Source organism: Peromyscus leucopus, chromosome 1 (genome assembly GCF_004664715.2).
Source record: "Peromyscus leucopus breed LL Stock chromosome 1, UCI_PerLeu_2.1, whole genome shotgun sequence".
NCBI lineage: Eukaryota > Metazoa > Chordata > Mammalia > Rodentia > Cricetidae > Peromyscus > Peromyscus leucopus.
This window is the reverse complement of record NC_051063.1, coordinates 133,261,270-133,273,782: the sequence shown is the minus strand read 5'-3', so window position 1 is coordinate 133,273,782 and position 12,513 is coordinate 133,261,270. Positions and strand designations below refer to the sequence as shown.

Sequence of the window (12,513 nt, the reverse complement as noted above, 5' to 3'; positions counted from 1 at the left end):
ACAAAAGCCTATTTCTAATGTGGGAAATTATCCTTCCAGGTTAATAAGTTTATCTCTGTCTTCCGTAAAAAGATCTGATAGTGGAGGCAGGGGAGGGGGCATGATTTGCACAGTCAAGGCTTTTACCGTCAGCCAAGTGTGCTGTATGGAGAGAAAACAGCTGCTACCACAGTCACAATAGCAACCTTGAGACTCTCTGATGACCCAGGGACCCAACCTGAACAACACATACAGCAAGGCAGATCAGGAACTCATTCTCTTTTTTTTTTCTGCTCTTGTCAAGCAGCAGAGCCAGGTTCACCAAACTGATGAACGTTAGGGAAATTAAAGAGAGCTGGATGAAAAGTACTTGGTGTGGAAGTGGAATGGCTCAGAGAAAATGACTGAGGATTTGTTCACTAAACAGTAGTTTGATGTACCATGTTGATAAAGTTGGAGCAGGTAGAGAAACTGAAATACCAAATATAAGTATGTTATAATCATTTTATAATAAAGAGTAAGTTTATATTCAAGATATGTGGACACACCACAAAATTATGATAATTAATTGGGTCATAAGTTGTAATCCCAGCATCCCATTATTAAGTCAATGCATCTTACAACAGGGAAAAAGTGGATTGATCTAAATTATTCATATTTTATTGAAATGTTTAATCAAAATATGGCAGAATGTAATATCTGAGGCTCCATGAGTTATCTGTGAAATGTTAACCCACAGATAGAAATAAAAAATACACTCACAAACTAAAAAGTTGCCATTTTTCCATGAAACATATTTGGCAGAATAATCAGTTTATGGATCTAGACTGTGTTGAAATCTAGTTGTTTTTCTATCATTGGTGTTATGTTTGGGACAAAGAGACAGATATTGATTCTGTTGTTGGAATATCACCCAACAGGAACATAGATAGAAGAGTTAGGTCTTCCTTTCACATAGGAACAATAAATGCATACTATGCACTATCTTTATTAAATATTGTATTATATTGTATGTATAGTATTGCACATGAGTTTATATGTACATATATAATATTCTTTATACTTTTATGTATACTGTGAAATTTATTCCCATGTTGTTTGGCTTCCAGAATATTTACTGAGAAAAAATTATTTTCCACTATGATGTTTATTACAAATACTCTGGGATGGTCCTTACATGGTCCATATATCAGTCACACTGTGGGCAATGTCTGCTATTGCAGTCATGATATCTTCTGTGTAAGCCCCTAGAAGCTGCCAGGGGAACCAGGACTTGTTTCATATTCATAACATGTTACCAATAACTCAATCAACCTTATTGGATATTGATTCATAATCAAACTTTATGTATGAAATATTATGATTATGGTAAGTCAAGTCAACATTTAGAAATCCTTGGAATTTTCTTTGCCATATTTTGTAAAAATATTAAAACAAAGAAAGAAAGGGGAGAAGAAAGAAGGTGGAAAGAAAGAAGACAAGCATGGAAGAGGGAATGAAGAAAAGGGGTGACATGTTAGGAGGGTGCAGCTGGAAAGGATTAGGGCCAGGAGGAATGGAAAGGGAGGAAAGGAATTGGGAGGGTGAGTAAAGTAATTCTTACTATTAATATTTGTTATTCTTGTAGCAATAACTGTTCTCAATCTTGTAAATTTGGAAGAACTAACATTGTTTCCAACTAAAGTAATTCTTCCAGGCACACATATTAACAAATCCTATGCTACACATAGAATGACATCCCTAGTGAACAGTGGGACCTGATCATGTAAACTGCTGCTTTTCAAATGAAAGAGACTAGGAAATTATTGTAAAGCAATAATTTGGTGGTGAGGACTTTGGCAGAGGCATGGTTCCCATGTGGCATGGAATGTAGAGAAAGGTGCTCTGTGCTGCTAATGTTTAGTGCATGTTTGTGGCTCAGAGGGGCACAACTCAGACAATTTCCCATTTTTAAGGGTTTTAGTCAAGTATTCAGAAAATTAAATTGAACTTGTGTAGGGAGTCATAGACATCATTAGATTTGGGGTAGAACTAAATTGGAAGGCTCCATAGACTGAGTTTATGTGTGACCTCAGACATATATTCAGTCAAAGATTTCTTTTTTAATTTTTTAAAATTTTTATTCATTTTACATACCAACCACAGATCCCCTTCTCATTCAACCTCCTGACTCCCCTACCTCCCCTCCCACTCCTCATCACTTCTTCCAACAGGGTAAATTCTCCCATAGGGGGACAGCTAATCCTAGTACATTCAGTTGAGGCATGATCAAGCACCTCTCAGATTTATCAGGGGTGAGCCAGGTGAGCAAAGTGAGCAAGAATCCAAAAAGCAGGCTCATGCACCAGGGATAAAATCCTGATCACACTGCCAGGGGCCCTCAAACAGACAGAGCTGCATAACTGTCTCCTGTATGCAGAGGGTCTAGTCCACTTCCATGTAGGTTTCAAAGCTGTTGGTCTAAAGTTCGTGAATTTCTTTGTGCTTGGTTCAGTTATCTCTGTAGATTTCCCCATCATAATCTTGATCCCCCCTTGCTCATGTAATCCCTCTTCCCTCTCTTTGATTGGACTCCCAGAGCTTTGCCTGGTGCATGGTTGTGGATCTCTGCATCTGCTTCCATCATTTACTGTATGAAAGCTCTATGATGACAGCTAGGGTATGTCAAACAAGCAATTGGTGTATATTACAAATACACACACACACACACACACACACACACACACACACACACACACACTTCTAATCAAACTCACAGCCCCACATATACTAGACAAGCCCTCTACCAACCTGAGCCATATCCCCAGCTCAAATAATATATCATCTATCTATCTATCATCTATCTATCTATCTATCTATCTATCTATCTATCTATCTATCTATCTATCTAAATCCACCCTTCAAACATACCCATCCTCTGAGACCACAGCTACTCCCTGAGACACTGACTCTGCCAGTTCTGATTGGACCAAGAGCTCTGATTGGACCAAGATTTGGACCCCGAGACAAGGACACCATTTGCACCAATTGGAGAAAGAGATGGGTCAACACCAGTGTAAGAAAACATTCAGTCAATTAGTTTTGCTTTTAATGTCAAATCTGCAGGGCTGGCAGGTGTCTCAGCGAGCATTGTGTGTGCCTTGAAGATATAAACACCTAGGTTTTATCTCTAGCATACACATACAAAGAAAACAGTCATAGTGATATGAACAAGCAATTCCAAGTCTTGATGGTTAGAGCCAGAGATACTTCTGTATCTTGCTGGCCATCTGGACAGGACTACAGGATAAAATCCAGTCCACTTAGAAATGCTGTCTCAAATGAGTCAGAAGTAGTAGACCTCTGCATTGAAACAGTATTTGCTGGACATGACAACACAGTTGCAATTGTAATAGTTGAACTCATAATAGGTAGGGCTGTGTGCACAATTCTTGTACAGGATCAAGCCAGCTGAAATATTGTTATGGCTAGAAGCAGGATTCATGAAGTCTCACCTGTATTAGAGAGACTGGACATTTGATGGGCTACTGGGGCAGTCAAACTTCTTCAGGGAGGCTTTCCATGAGAGGCTCTTCATATCTCAGTAGATGGGGTTAGTATATTTTTGAAAACCAATCACACAAAAATACAGATAGCACTAAATGTATTTAGTGCATATTCAAAATGAAAGATCTTGATAAGTTGTGATGGAATGTTAGTACTAGAAATAGAGGAATAATTCTAGGGTAGAAAATTTGGGTTAGATTTTTTCCAATATATTATAAGTATTTATCAATATTAAGTAAAGTATTTTTGGAAAAGATGAATGATACCTGAAAAATAATTCAGAAGCTATCCATTCTCCATAAGCATGCACACAGTGTATATCTGCATTTTAATAATTCCCATGGTCCCACATATGGAATGATGAAATTATGCTAACATTTTACTATTTCTTTTCTAAAATAAATTTCTCTTAAATTCTTTCTTTACCAGTCTGATACATTAATACACTCCCTATTAATTCTGTATATGTCTCAATCAGGGGTAGAGTCAGTCATTTCTTTAGGTAATTCAAGCCTTTATTTTGTGAGCTGTAACAAAGATAAATTGTGATTCAGTGTTATAGATGATCAGAAAACCACATGTCTTGTGGAAACTGTCACAGGAGGATTGGAAAGAGTTAGCAGCAGGCTCCATTTGACACAATCACAATCAGAGTCACCAGACAGAAATGGAGGCTTTCTTTCATAAAGAGCCAGGACTGTGCCAGGACTGTGCCTATGAATGGCCACATCCAGGCTTGAGCTTCCAGGCAACACTGGCAGGTTTATTCTGTTGTCAATTTTCAGAACCAGAACTCAATGGAAATATAAATATTTGTTCTTTCTCCTTCCACTTCTGCCATGCCTGTTGCAACAACGGGGGTGGAGGGGTGGGATTTGTGGGAGGAGTAGGAGCTGCAGCTACTATGGAGATCTCCCAGGCAACAGCCCACTTTACTTTGCATTCCTAGATTTGAGATCTCTCTCCTGATTGGTTGTTAATCTGTTCTTTATTATCATGCACACAGCCCACCAATCAAAGGCAACCAGAGTTGATATGGGTCCATTCACATAGCTGTTTTGTCAGTCAGGCTCCTGGCAGGAGTCCAGCTCTCAGCTGATTCCAGGCTCTAGCCAGGGGCTTGACTGCAAGCTGCTCAGTAGAGAAGGGGGCGGATGCTCCTGAGAAGTGCAGGAGACAGAGCCAGCAGACACCCAGCATGTGCAGGGACTTGCAGGGATTTCTCCCAGAGTCACCTGCTCCCATTATCTCTGCTTGGAATTTGATCTTACTTCTGAGGCCAGTGCTTCTGCTTTAAGATTGATTATTCCTGATGCAGATTTGGAGTCCTACTTCAGTTGCAAGAAGGATAATTCACTTCAGCCTTCCGAATAAGACAGAAACATGAGAGTGCTGCTGTTCCTGTGAAGAATTACTACATCAGGGTCAGTTCTCACCTGTCACCATGAGACTCACTGAGAGCTTAGAGCTATGACATCTGCTGACAGTATCTTTGATGGAACCTAGGCTGTCTGACAGCCAAGAAATTTTACACTATCACCCTGTAACTGAGTGGTAGTTGCTGTGAATTTTTATGTGGACTGCGGGATGAGAAAGGCTCAGCAGTGCCACTTAATTGCTTCATCTGACATTTTCCCAGAATCTGGTCAGGAGGGAAGATTTTCTCCATGTGGATATATATCTAGACGGATCATGCTGATGACATTATGAATGACAGTGGACTAGAAACCTGAAGGGTGAGTGTACTGAATTTTTTAATGATAAAGTTGAGGTTTTATTCACATGGATATACAATATAAAACTGCAAGCTTTTGTTCTAATATACAGTAGTAATTACAATAGTCCAATAGTAACTCTCATCACTAATAGAATATGAATTAATTTCGTTAAATTGCTGAAATTTTATTTAATAATTTTTTTAAGGAAACACACTGATTATACTGCCTGTTCTCTATGCTTACTCCTGAGAAATGGGCACTCATGGAGAAAAATAATTTAACCCACTAAAAATGGGGTCCATATTTATGTATTTCATATCAGAGTGTCTTATAATCTGTGGACCACATCAGGAGTTCTCTTGTAACTATGTGTTTACTCACATACTAGAATTACATCACATAATGTACTGCTGAATGCAATAGAGTAGGATTTGCAGTCCTGACTGGTGGATCACCAAGACCAAGTGTTGTTTCAGCTGAAAGCATTTAGTGTAACAGAATGTTGTACATGGGTGGGAAAATCCTAGTGAAATAGCAGGAAAGAATGCAAGAGGCAAAATAGACACCTGGGAAGTGTCTAAGAAGCAATAAAGCATCTTCCAGACACTGTGAGTGCATACTGAGCAGCATAAGGACTCCTACTTTAATATCCAATATATAGTTTAATATAATATAATGTAATATAATATAATATCTGCTGTGATCTGGAGCCTTGAGGGCAATGACAGATGTCCTGGCTCACAGGCTTCACTGCTGAGATCATGGCAGCACATATTTAGGCTCATTGGCTTTGCACACTTGGAGCTTTAATTCCTTTCTTACCCCTTGCATTTCATGAGTGAATCCTGGGTAATGAATAACCAAACCCAAAATACACCTGAACTAACTGATGTTTATTTTGTTTGTATGACTTTAAATGGTAATAATTCATTTTTTACATGCAGTTCTTGATGTAGATGGTTTCACTGCAATCCATCGTGTTATGTATTGTGTATTCAGGCACAAATCTGATGTTTCTCATATTCATGCACTGTGCTTGTTAGTGTTTGTTAACATGACACAACATAGACATATTTGGGATGAGTGAATCTCAAATGAAGAAGTTTGTTCATCAATTTGACCCTTGTGGAATATTTTCTAAATTAATGATTGATGAGGAAGGGACCAGCCCATTTTGAGAAATTTCTATTCTGGGTATATTGTCCCAGATTGTATAAAATAGTAAGTTAAATGATCCATAGTGAACAATCCAATAAGTAGCATTATTCTGTGGCCTCTTCTTAGTTCCAAAATCCAGGTCCCCAAGTCCATGAGTTGCTGCTTTGACTTCCCTTTATGAAGTACTATAAGCTGTAAGATGAAATAAACCATTTCATCAACAAGTTGCTTTTGGTCCTGGTGTTTATCACAGCAATAGATAACAAACAAGGACAGACACATAATCATATATACATACATACAGAGCAGTGGAAAATCCTGAGAAAATCCTCATGTAGGTGTGAACAGAAAGAAATCCTCTTACTAGGTAAATGTCAAAATTGTCAGACTGTTATAGAGTAAAAGAGGACAGAGGAAAATCAAGATACATATATTCGAAGAGCTTAGGACGAGGTGCTGAGTATCAGTCCCAATAAAGACACTGTGATTTAAATAAAATATGTGAATTAATACAGTCAACTAAAGCACTGGTGAGCAGTCATCACAGAGGCTGTCTGTTTTTCAGAAATTAAGTAAGCTGTTTTAACATCCCATGGAAACAACAGTGTTATCTACAAGCCAGCAACCGTTCAGTATACTAATGTTAATGAAATAGAGCATTAAAAGTATGCATGAACAAAGTATCTTTCATAAATTCTTGCCATTAAATGTCTTAATGCATCTTAGGCTGAATTAAGATTTTTTTTTTTGAGTAATCATACCCAGGAGGCTACAAAGAGTGTCAGGAAAGATGAGGTCAGACAAAGAATTGATTATGGTTGCATGGTTGAATAGAGTACAGCTCAAGAGAATATAACCCATGTTTCCATCATGTGCAGAGGTTTTCAAAGTATTTTGAAATATATGAATAGAAATATATGTATGTGGGGTGGTGGTGGTGGTGGTGGTGTGTGTGTGTGTGTGTGTGTGTGTGTGTGAGAGAGAGAGAGAGAGAGAGAGAGAGAGAGAGAGAGAGAGAGAGAGAGAGAGAGAGAGAGGAGGGAGAGGAGGGGGAGGGAGTGAGAGAGAGAGGGAGGGAGAAAGAGAGAGACAAAGCCTGGCGCCTCTAGAGAATTATCACTACAGTTCTTAGAGTAATGTTAATCTCAAACACTTTTATGTACTTTCAAAATTGCCTTTTTAAAAGATATTTATTTATGTATTGTGTGTTTATTTCAGAGGATTGTGTTATGGCGTCATTAAACTCATTCTATTATGAGGTCTTTAAGTTTAAATCCAGTCATCAAACATGTTGTTAGGAACCTTCGTCCTTCCCATATACTTGGTGTTCCTTAATGGCATTTTGAAATATCCTGGAATATATTTAAGAAAAAAATTATAATATGTTTATTTATTTGTGACCAGTAGTAGTAAAGCAGGTTTTAATATGTGATTTTGTTTGTTTTAACTTTCTTGTCTGTGAACCTTTCTCAAATACCTGCATACTTTTATACATGGAATTTAAGATGCTTTCTATTAATCTATTCTTTTGAAAGTTTGGTCAACGATGCCATTATTAACCACATCCAAGTCCAATTAATTCTTTTTCAAAGGATTATTTTGGAGTAAAGATTATATAACATTTTTTTTTTTAAATTACATTCGGGAAGTAGATGGAGCTGGATCTTTACTGATAAAGCCATGGAAAACGTGGTGACATATAGAAGAACAGAAATGGGCTGAGTTTAAATGTAAGAACAAGTCCATAGCAAGCCTGAGCTAATGGATGAGCAGTTTTAATTTAAAAAAATACATTGTCAGAACACAAACAACAAAGAAACAATAAAAACATTTTCAATAGAAGTAAAGTCTGAGTCAGGTCAGAGTACTTGGGAAATCCTAAGTGTTGACTTAGGTGAACATACTCAGATGCTTTGGGGACATGAAGTTGTAGTACCATGATGGGCACTTCAGTCTGTTATCTTTTACAAAGGAAGCCCTTGCTTGCTCTAGTGCTAGTCCTCAGCAACAAACTTCACAGTTAAGGCTAACAGAGATGATAACAGTTAGCATACTGGTGACACAGAAGATTCAGAACAAGTGCGTCAAAGAAGATCCATGGGCCTTTCCAGAAGCCCACACTTCCAGCACTGTAAAAGTGCATTCTTACATTCATTGTATGAATCACTGGACCTGGTATATGATTGATACACATGTAAGGAGACTGCCCATCACACCATATAGTAATTTTAGTGACCATGAACAACATCTTCTTTTAGCAACTGCAAATTATAAGTATATTTAGGAATATAGGCACAGTATCTGTGGTATGTGTTTTTCTTTTGCCTTGAGGTTTGGTGCAATGTTTGTGTTGGTTAGGATTGAAGTGGCAAGTTTAAAAATTGTCATTGAACTGTGAGTTACCTTTTCTGCAAGGCCTTGGATCAGTAGTTTTATGTCTTATTTTTCCCAGCATTGCATGCTTTTCTGAAAAGCTAATGGCATGTTACTTCAAGAGGGCAATTTGCAATCTCCTATATTTATCCCTAAATTCTCTGTTACTGTGAAATATTTCACACAAGAATTCAACACATGCATACAGTGACATTCCCAGTTAACAGTATGTCTCTTAGATTTGGGTAGTCATTCTCAAGGCTGTTTAGATTTGTATTTCAATAAGACTGAAAGTGTGTATATAATTTTTTTGGGATACTGCTATAGTTACTTTGGAGAAATCTCTATTCATAGAATTTACTCGTTAAGTTTAGACATTGCTGTTAAGGTTGCAGTTTTATTTAACATATATTGGATAGTAGATTCTTATTACATTAGTGGTTTACAAGTATGTTACTCCATTGACTGATCATTCTTTACGTGGCTTTCCTTTGATGCTGTTGTTCTTCCTTTTTGTGTGATTTTGTGGTGGTTTTTATTTTAGTTATAGCATATTTTTGGTGTTCATAATTATTGATAGGAATAATAAGGTGAAAGTGAAGTAAACCAGAGAATGTTTTGAGGGGACATAGTTTGTGAGTATGCTCTATCATGTGGTTTCTCTGCAGAGACTATGCAGGGTGACATTGCCTGTACTCTGGCTTTACTTTCCACAGGCTTTCAAAAATTACTTCATTAAAGAGGTTCTATGTACTTGTGGATCACATCTCCTGGTGGGGTGCATTTTTTTTCCTTTGGGACTTATTTGTGGCATGGTGTTCTTTGGAGATTTGGGTACTGTGTTAACTATGGCAACAAGTGGCTGAAATATGGACAGAAACAAAGAGACATGCACTTAAAAGTTGGAATTGGGTAGGATTTACTTGCTCTGATAAAGATCACCAACTGTACCTGGAACCTCAGTGCATTTATTTTATGCATCTGAATCAATGATCTTATTTATGCAGCTGAATGAATGAATAGTCAGGTGTATGGTATATACCTGAACAAGGAGGCAAGTTTAGGTAATACTGGGGAGAATTCTTTGTAGGGGAGAAGTCTCAATCTGAAGGTATCCTGTAAGGAGGAGTGTGTGATTGATATTTTCTACATACATTATCAATGTTCAAACATCTACCAGAAGCCATCTTTGCCATCCCAGTGAACCTCACCTGTTGTCTCAGTTAGGGTTTCTATTGCTGTGAAGAGACACCATGACCAAGGGAACTCTTAGAAAGGAAAATTTTTAATTGAGGTTAGCTTACAATTCAGAGGTTTAGACCATTATCTTCACTGTGGGTGACACACAGGCAGACATGGTGCTGGAAAAGGAGCTGAGATTTCTATATCTTCAACTGTAGGCAGCAGGAACTGAACTGAGTGCCACAGTCTGCATAGCTCAAGCATAGGAGACCTCAAAGCTCACCTCCCTACAGTGACATATTTCCTCTAATAAGGCTCCACCTACTCCAAATAAGCCACACCTCCTAATCATGTCACTCCCTTTTGAGGGCCCACATTCCACTTCCTAGACCCCTAGTATTATAGCCATATCATAATGCAAAAATGCATTCTGTCTAACTTCAAAAGTTCCCATAGTCTATAACAGTATCAAACTTATTTTTTATGTCTGAAGTTCACAGTCTCTTCTGAGATTCATGCTGTCTCTTAACTGTAACCTTGTAAAATCAGAACAAAAAAGAAGAGCACATGCTTCCAACATATACTGGATCAGGATACTCATTACATTTCCAAATGGAGGAAAGTGAGAATAGTACAGAAATACTGGACAAAAGCCAGCTGGGCAAACTCCAAACTCTGCATTTCCATGTCTTATGTCAAAACACTCTTCAGATCTCCAACTCCTTTCATCTTTATTCACTCCAACATATGCTTTTCTCTTGGGTTGGTTCTACTTCTTGTTAGCAGCTTTCCTTGGCAAGTACTTCACAGCTGTGGCATCTCCAGTATCTTGGGGTCTCCAACACAGTCCAGGCTTCATCTATATAGTTTCCTACAATGGCCCATCTAGGCCTCCAAGCAGGGACACCCCTGACACACACCTGACCTCAGTGGCTTCCCTTAGGGGAGAAGGAAGATTCTACAATCCCTTTCTTCTACCATTGACTTTGAAGCCAGAACCATGTGGCCAAATCTATGAAGGTCTGCTGCTTGCTGGGGCAGCAAGATGCCTCCCTCATTCCATTATATCTTCATCAGCTTTCTGTTTTCAATGGTTTCCTTCACTACCTAATAATGGCTGTCTTGAAACAGGATATGATAGACCAGGCTAATCTCCAACTCAGAGATCTGCCAGTCTCTGCTTCTGGAGTGCTGAGATTAAAGGCATGCACCACCACATGCTGTTCTGAACTTTTCTTTAATTTTTTTCACAAGTTGGAAATCTAACTGGGTGGGATCTTACCCTGAGGCCACTACTCTCTTTTTGTTTTTCATCTGTTTATCTCCTTGAACACAGGACATAGCACCATTCCACTTCCTGATGTTCTTTTTCTCTTCAAATTTTACATTTTTAAAATAAACCTACTCAGCTTGTTCCTTTTCATTATAAGTCTTCATTAGCGTCAACACTAATAACCTTACAACAGAGTCTATACTAGGCTGTTATGAGATTTCCTCTGCCAGTGGAATTAATCTAAAACTCGTCACTTTAGCCTCAGGCAGACTATTCTGACAAGGACAAAAGTCAGCCACGTATTTTGCCTAACCCAAACTCTCAAGGACAAAATTCCTCCAAACAAAAACATAGTCAGTCCTATCCCAGCAATACTCCAGTCTCTGATACCCAGTTCTGCCTTAGTTAGGGTTTCTATTGCTGTGAAGAGACAACATGACTATGGCAAATTTTATGAAGGAAAACATTTAAGCGTGAGGTTCGTACATTATCATCCTGGTGGGACATGGTGGTGTGTAGAGTTGGAGATCTGGAGAGTAGCTGGGAATTCCACATCTTGGACAGCTAACAGGATGTGGTCTGTCACACTGGGCATGGCTTCAGCCTAAAAGAGACTACAATGCCTGCCTCCACAGTCACAGACTTCCTCCAAAAGAGCCACAGTTCCTAAAAGTACCACCCTCTTTGGCGGCCATTTTCTTTCACACTACCACACCCACAAACCTCCTTGTATTTCTCTTATGTTTTTGTTCACATATCTATGAATCTATTAATTTCTGCCATTGTCAACTGTTTCATAGTTTTGTTTTTCAAATTTTTACATAGAATTATTTTGAAAATATTCTAATCGACATTTACTCTAAATGACTTGCATTAATTGTTTAAATGTTTCCATTAATAACCAGGAATTCATCATTAATTGTCAGAAGTAGAATCTAAAGAACATCCTCATGAACTTGAAAAAACCCCTTCCTGTTGATTCTTAAGTTCAGACCTTGTCCCTGCCATGATCCACATCTGCATTCCTGACCAAAAACCTTATATGTAATCTATATGTGGCTTTGACCACAATATGGCATGTTAATTTGTAATTTAAAATAAAAAGACAGTAAGTCTAAGGTGGTATGATGGTTAGAGCCACCATATATAAAATGATGACACTAGAAAAATAGGCAGACTTTGTGAATTCATTGGTATTTTAGAAGACTGTTACCTTCAGTTTACACAGACATTCTCTATTTTATGCTCAATTGGCCAGGCATTAAACTGATTGACTTATGAAAT

General features: G+C 38.1%; 1 protein-coding gene across 21 annotated transcripts in view; it reads left to right on the top strand.

The window, feature by feature from the left end:
* The window catches only part of LOC114684184, a 344,217-nt gene that overhangs the window by 95,360 nt on the left and 236,344 nt on the right, over positions 1–12,513 (top strand). For 2 of the 21 annotated variants that reach the window (XM_037198384.1, XM_037198326.1), the window contains exon 5: positions 5,165–5,261. The exons of 18 other annotated variants lie outside the window; for them this stretch is intronic. The gene's annotated coding sequence lies outside the window, so the exon portion shown is untranslated. Of the gene's footprint in view, positions 1–4,412; positions 4,950–5,164; positions 5,262–12,513 lie in introns of those variants that run through there. One more of the 21 variants, XM_037198332.1, reaches the window with a different exon arrangement.